The sequence below is a fragment of the Salvelinus alpinus genome, chromosome 3 (genome assembly GCF_045679555.1).
Source record: "Salvelinus alpinus chromosome 3, SLU_Salpinus.1, whole genome shotgun sequence".
Classification (NCBI taxonomy): Eukaryota; Metazoa; Chordata; class Actinopteri; order Salmoniformes; family Salmonidae; genus Salvelinus; species Salvelinus alpinus.
The window spans coordinates 17292812-17301127 of record NC_092088.1 but is presented as its reverse complement, the minus strand read 5'-3'; positions in this window follow the sequence as shown (position 1 = coordinate 17301127).

Genomic DNA, 8316 nt, shown 5'->3' with positions numbered 1-8316 from the left:
TGACACTCCTGTAACATCATATTACACAATCCATATAGAGTTTGATCGAAAATGTGCATATTTAGCGGCACAAATCGTGCTTACACAATGGAAATAGTGTCCAACTACTCAAGCAATCTGCCCGGCGCCATGTTGGAAAGACACCTATTTTTATCAAAAGCTATTCATAAACTTGACTAAAAAAATAAAAGTTGGATATCAATTGAAAGACAAATTAGTTCTTAATGCAATCGCTGAATTACATTTTTTAAATTATCCTTACTGTGCAATACCGGGTGCGCCAAAGCGAAGCTACCCCAAAGAAAATGGCGGAATATGCGTTTAACATTTTTCTACAGAACAACGATTTATCATCATAAATAGTTCTTACTATGAGCTGATCTTCCATCAGAATCTTGGGCAATGTATCCTTTCTCCGGTCTAATCGTCTTTTGGTCGAAAGATGTCCTCTTGTCCCGTCGAAATGGCCACTAACGTTCGGCATGTACTAGAAAAGTGCCCAGCTCTTGGAAGTGCGTCACAAAGAAATGCCAGAATATCGCACTAAACGGATATAAATTGCTATAAAACGGTTTAAATTAACTACCTTATGATGTTTTTAACACCTATAACGAGTAAAAACATGACCGGCGATATATTACTGGCTAAACCAAAGCTTGGAAAGAGGCCAGTCCGACGTCCATCGTGCGTCAAGCGCAGGGGACAAAAGAAAGATACTTCCGGTCTTTGGCCTTTTATACAGGCCCTGATTGCGCAATCGACTCCATTCAAATTGTCACCACTTACTGACATCTAGAGGAAGGCGTAGGCAGTGTTTGTATCCTCATAGCATTCACAGGGACATTAAAACTGACCTGGGACCAGAGGGCAAGATTTCTGAAATCTCACTCCCTGTCAGGAAAAGTGCTGTAGAATGAGTTCTGTTCCACTCAGAGACATAATTCCAACGGTTATAGAAACTAGAGTGTTTTCTATCCAATAATAACAATAATATGCATATTGTACGAGCAAGAATTGAGTACTAGGCAGTTTAATTTGGCAACGTCAACAAAAAAAAAAGTGCTAACAGCTCCCCCTATTGACAAAAGGTTAAACTCTTAGACTATCGCTACCGACAGAATAAGAACAAGTCTTTGATATTAATTACTAGTCTGCAGCTAGGAATTCGGTATCATTGAACGCGAAGAACGACAACCGCTGAAACATCCCTTCTACAACAATATGAATGAATGTCGCTCTGAACTATGCCCTCTAACCACGACAGACAGAGAAAGAGAGAGAGACGGACAATTTTCAACAGCGATCAAGACGACACACTGAGCGTAAATATATATATTGATTGCAATTGTTCCCGAATGAGTTAGCGTTCATGTGCAAAGGATTAGCATTTCAATTGTTATAATTATTAACTCTGTAGTGACTTCTTTGTCGACCCCCACTTCCCTTTTGTCTAACAAGCCGCCATGCCGGTTTAGCCCACTAGGGCACATTCTCCTATCATTTCTTGTAACCATATTTACTTTGTTTGTTTGTTTATGCATTTCTGTGAATTACTTAGAAAATATATAAATGATTTAAGACAATTGATGTATAGGTGACTCATAGTGAAGACTGGGTTCGTGCAGATAACCAACAATTTACGACGTTTGGAATGAGACTAACGTGAGGTAAAGTAAATAATTCATTAATTTGAAGACTAATTGTTCAGATAGAAAATATCTGAACATTTATTAGGAAATTATAACTTTGTAATCTGAATATTTTCCTTGGTGCCCCGACTTCCTAGTTAATTACAGTTACATGATTAATCAGTTTAATCGCGTAATACTAATTACAGAGAATCTTTGATAAAAACTAAAAGTCTTCATTTAATGATAGTAAAGACACGACAATGTCGTAACCGACTTGCCAAGACTATAGTTTGTTAACAAGAAATTTGTGGAGTGGTTAAAAACTAGTTTTAATGACTCCAACCTAAGTGTATTTAAACTTCCGACTTCAACTGTATGTTTGTTTGACAATATTTAGCAGGGTTGGTCCAACAAAGCCAAAGCCTCTGGGTGGGTGAGCATAAAATACAAGTAAAAAGCTGCTTAAGCTGCTAATGAGAACCTTGACGACCTTGTACCTAGCCGGTGGGAATTCCTGTGGAGACCCCCATCCAGGTAGTGGCAGTGCTGGCAACACTAGCTGCAGTAACCCATGGGGAGGGGGTCACAATCAGACAATCAGAGAGGGTGCAAATTATAATGGCCCTGGTGGCACAAAATAACCAAAAGGTCTGACTGCTCAGAGATGCTTGGGGAAATGTTCACAACGGGGGACCAGTGTGTGTTTAAGGGGAAGGGGTGTATCTGAGCTCCATCAGCTAGGAGTTGACATTGGTTATGCAAATCTGCCAATTCTTGCAAAATGTTGTGTGCTTTCTCAAACAGCTCCGACTGTATATGCATTTGCACATTAAGTCTTCTCTTGAGTCGGGCTCGGGGATGGAACAACTGTTGAACATCTGAGCTTGTGGTTGTTTGTGGTGGGGGAAGGGTGTGTATGTATCCCACATCTGTTGCTATGGGATGGTGATGTTCAGGACAATACAGGATTAATCACAATAATTGTTTCCCAAAATAATAATTGCTTGCCAACATTTCTTTGAAATGCCAGTCCTGGTTATAAGTCACAATCTTTCGTAGGAAGTGCTTACATTATTATACATATAATTTGTTAATTATAGAAATAAATTAAGATATATATACACTACCGTTCAAAAGTTTGGGGTCACTTAGAAATGTCCTTGTTTTGAAAGAAAAGCACATTTTCTGTCCATTAAAATGAGAACAAATTTATCAGAAATACCGTGTAGACATTGTTAATGTTGTAAATTACTATTAAAGCTGTAAACGGCAGCGTCAGGAAGTCCAGGATCCAGTTGCAGAGGGAGGTGTTTAGTCCCAGGGTCCTTAGCTTAGTGATGAGCTTTGAGGGCACTATGGTGATGAACGCTGAGCTGTAGTCAAATCAAATCCAATTCTATTTGTCACATGCGCAGAATACAACAGGTGTAGACGTTACAGTGAAATGCTTACTTACAAGCATTTAACCAACAATGATTTAAGAACTTAAGAAATTAATAAGTGTTAAGTAAAAAAATAGATCAGTAAATAATAGAAAATTAAATTAACAAATAATTAAACAGCAGCAGTAAAATAAGAAGCGAGGCTATATACAAGGTGTACCGGTACAGAGTCAATGTACGGGGGCACCGGTTAGTGAATAGTAGTACTGGAGGGAGCGCGTAGTACGATTCAATCATAGTCCTGTATTGACGCTTTGCCTGTTTGATGGTTCGTCAGAGGGCATAGCAGATTTCTTATAAGCTTCTGGGTTGGAATCCTGCTCCTTGAAAGCGGCAGCTCTTCCCTTCAGCTCATTGGGTATGTTTCCTGTAATCCATGGCTTCTGGTTGGGGTATGTACGTACGGTCACTTTTGGGACGACGTCATCGATGCACTTATTGATGAAGCCAGTGAATGATGTGGTGTACTCCTCAATGCCATAGGAAGAATCCCGTAACATATTCCAGTCTGTGCTAGCAAAACAGTCCTGTAGCTTAGCATCTGCTTCATCTGACCACTTTCTTATAGACCGAGTCACTGGTGCTTCCTGCTTTAGTTTTTGCTTGTAAGCAGGAGGTTAGAATTATGGTCAGATTTGCCAAATGGAGGGCGAGGGAGAGCTTTGTACCCGTCTCTGTGTGTGGAGTAAAGGTGGTCTAGAGTTGTTTTTCCTCTTGTTGCACATGTGACAGAAGCATACAGAATGGTGTCATCTGCGTAGAGGTGGATCAGAGAATCACCAGCAGCAAGAGCGGCATCATTGATGTATACAGAGAAGAGAGTCGGCCCGAGAATTTAACCCTGTGGCACCCCCATAGAGACTGCCAGAGGTCCGGACAACAGGCCCTCCGATTTGACACACTGAACTCTATCAGAGAAGTAGTTGGTGAACCAGGCGAGGCAGTCATTTGAGAAACCAAGGCTGTTGAGTCTGCCGATAACAATGTGGTGATTGACAGAGTCGAAAGCCTTGGCCAGGTCGATGAATACAGCTGCACAGTAATGTCTCTTATTGATGGCAGTTATGATATCGTTTAGGACCTTGAGCGTGGCTGAGGTGCACCCATGACCAGCTCTGAAACCAGATTGCATAGCGGAGAAGGTACGGTGGGATTCGAAATGGTCGGTGATCTGTTTGTTAACTTGGCTTTCGAAGACCTTAGAAAGGCAGGGTAGGATAGATATAGGTCTGTAGCAGTTTGGGTCTAGAGTGTCTCCCCCTCTGAAGAGGGGGATGACCACGGCAGCTTACCAATCTTTGGGGATCTCAAACGATACGAAAGAGAGGTTGAACAGGCTAGTAATAGGGGTTACAAAAATTTCGGCGGATCATTTTAGAAAGAGAGGGTCCAGATTGTTTAGCCCGGCTGATTTGTAGGGGTCCAGATTTTGCAGCTCTTTCAGAACATCAGCTATCTGGATTTGGGTGAAGGAGAAATGGGGAGGCTTGGGAAAGTTGCTGTGGGGGGCGCAGGGCTGTTGACCGGGGTAGGGATAGCCAGGTAGAAAGCATGGCCAGCCGTAGAAAAATGCTTATTGAAATTCTCAATTATTGTAGATTTATCGGTGGTGACAGTGTTTCCTAGTCTCAGTGCAGTAGGCAAGCTGGGAGGAGATGCTCTTATTCTCCATGGACAACAATAGTGTGGTCTACAGCTTCTCATGCGATAACATTGAGATTTCTTTCAAATGTGATTTCGCTATTGACAAATAGACACAGACAACCACCCCTTGTCTCACCGGAGGTGGCTTTGTACACGTCTCTGTAAAGGTGGTCTAGAGTTGTTCTTTTTTTGTTGCACATGTAACGTGCTGGTACAAACATGATGATAAATATAATTGAAACTTGTATCTCATTATAGTCACTTTGGAAATTATATCATAAATGGTTATGTCACACATGCAGCGAACACAAATATGGAAATGTATGCTCTACCCAGCAACCAACTAATTGCAGCATTACCACAAAAATAGAAGAGGTAAGTGGAAGGGGGAGAAAGTAAGGAACTTGTCTGTCGGCCCTGCATTACAAACAAAAAATGGTTAAAGAAAATTGTGATAAATAAAAAAGTATACCAGTTTAATTTAAGACCGGCTTTTTCAACTTTTTGCAACCAATAGAATGTTATATATATGGGGGATACAACCATCCCAGCTCTGAAGATTTTTCTGCGAAGAGACAGAATTATTAGATCAATTGTTTTGGTACTGTCCATATGTGGCTTGTTTTTGGTCACAGGTTCAGGAATGTCTGAAAAATTGCCACCTAGATTCTTTGTGCGTCGTGCCGACAGGAATAAACATCTCTCTGGGAAGAAGAAGGGCAGGAGTGTATGTTTCATGATTAACGTCTCATGATGTAATTGTAACATACAGGAACACAAGTCCTTTTGTTCACCTGACCTAGAATTCCTCACAATCAAATGCCGACCGTATTATCTCCCAAGGGAATTCTCCTCGGTTATTGTCACAGCCGTGTATATCCCCACTCAAACCGATACCACGACGGCCCTCAAGGAACTTCACTGGACTTTATGCAAACTGGAAACCACATATCCTGAGGCGACATTTATTGTAGCTGGGGATTATAACAAAGTAAATTTGAGAACAAGGCTACCTAAATTCTATCAGAATATTGACTGTAGCACTCGCGCTGGTAAAACACTGGATCACTGCTATTCTAACTTCCGCGATGTATACAAGGCCCTCCCCCGCCCTCCTTTCGGCAAATCTGACCATGTCTCCATTTTGCTCCTCCCTTCCTATAGGCAGGAATTCAAACAGGATGTACCCGTACTAAGGACTATTCAACGCTGGTCTGACCAATCGGGAATCCAGGCTTCAAGATTGTTTTGATCACACGGACTGGGACATGTTCCGGGTAGCCTCAGAGAAAAATATCGACGTATACGCTGATTCGGTGAGTGAGTTTATAAAGGAAGTGTATTGGAGATGTTGTACCCACTGTGACTATTAAAACCTACCCTAACCAGAAACTGTTGATAGATGGCGGCATTTGCGTAAAACTGAAAGTGCAAACCACCGCATTTAACCATGGAAAGGTGACTGGGAATATGGCAGAATACAAACCGTGTAGTTATTCCCTCCGCAAGGCAATCAAACAAGTGAAATGTCAGTATAGAGACAAAGTGGAGTTGCAATTCAATGGCTCCGACACGAGACGTATGTGGCAGGGTCTACATACAATCAAAGACTACAAAAGTTAAACCAGCCACTTCACGGACACCGACGTCTTGCTGCTAGACAAACTAAACACCTTCTTTGCCCGCTTTCAGGATAATACAGTGCCACTGACACGGCCCACTATCAAGGACTTCCGTCTTCAATGTAAGTAAGACATTTAAATGTGTTAACCCTCGCAAGGCTGCCAGCCCAGACGGCATCCCTAGAGTATGTGCAGACCAGCTGGCTGGTGTGTTTACGGACATATTCAATCTCTCCCTATCCCAGTCTGCTGTTCCTACATGTTTCAAGATGACCACCATTGTTGTTGTACCCAAGAAGGCAAAGGTAGCTGAACTCACTTCTGTCATCATGAAGTGCTTTGAGAGACTAGTCAAGGATCATATCACCTCCACCTTACCTGTCACCATAGACCCACTTCAATAGGTCCACAGACGAAGCAATCGCCATCACACTGCACACTGCCCTATCCCATCTGGACAAGAGGAATACCTATGTAAGAATGCTGTTCATTGACTATAGCTCAGCATTCAACACCATAGTATCCTCCAAGCTCATGATTAAGCTTGAGACCCTGGGTCTCAACCCGCTCCGTGCAATTGGGTCCGGGACTTCCTGACGGGCCGCTCCCAGGTGGTGAAGGTAGGAAACAACACCTCCACTTCGCTGATCCTCAACACTGGGGCTGCACAAAGGTGCGTGCTCAGCCCCCGCCTGTACTCCTGTTCACCCATAACTGCGTGGCCATGCGCGCCTCCAACTCAATCATCAAGTTTGCAGACGACACAACAGTAGTGGGCTTGATTACCAACAATGACGAGACAGCCTACAGGGAGGAGGTGAGGGCACTCGGAGTGTGGTGTCAGGACAACAACCTCTCACTCAACGTCAACAAAACAAAGGAAACGATCGTGGACTTCAGGAAACAGCAGAGGAAGCACCCCCCTATCCACATTGTCGGGACAGCAGTGGAGAAGGTGCAAAGTTAAGTTCCTCAGCGTACACATCACAGGCAAACTGAAATGGTCCAGCCACACAGACAGTGTGGTGAAGAAGGCGCAACAGCACCTCTTCAACCTCAGGAGGCTGAAGAAATTTGGCTTGTCACCTAAAACCTGAACAAATTTTACAGATGCACAAAGGAGAGCATCCTGTCGGGCTGTATCACCGCCTGGAATGGCATACAACCCCAAAGAACACCATCCCAACCGTGAAGCATGGAGGTGGAAACATCATTCTTTGGGGTTGCTTTTCTGCAAAAGGGATAGGACGACTGCACCGTATTGAGGGGAGGATGGATGGGGCCATGTATCGCGAGATCTTGGCCAACAACCTCCTTCCCTCAGTAAGAGCATTGAAGATGGGTCGTGGCTGGGTCTTCCAGCATGACAACGACCCGAAACACACAGCCAGGGCAACTAAGGAGTGGCTCCGTAAGAAGCATCTCAAGGTCCTGGAGTGGCCTAGCCAGTCTCCAGACCTGAACCCAGTAGAAAATCTTTGGAGGAAGCTGAAAGTCCGTATTGCCCAGCGACAGCCCCGAAACATGAAGGATCTGGAGAAGGTCTGTATGGAGGAGTGGGCCAAAATCCCTGCTGCAGTGTGTGCAAACCTGGTCAAGAACTACAGGAAACGTATGATCTCTGTAATTGCAAACAAAGGTTTCTGTACCAAATATTAAGTTCTGCTTTTCTGATGTATCAAATACTTACGTCATGCAATAAAATGCTAATTAATTACTTAAAAATCATACAATGTGATTTTCTGGATTTTTGTTTTAGATTCCGTCTCTCACAGTTGAAGTGTACCTATGATAAAAATTACAGACCTCTACATGCTTTGTAAGTAGGAAAACCTGCAAAATCGGCAGTGTATCAAATACTTGTCCTCCCCACTGTATATATATATATATATATATATATATATATATATATATGTATATATATATATATATATATATATTTGAGATTCTTCAAAGTAGCCACGCTTTGCCTTGATA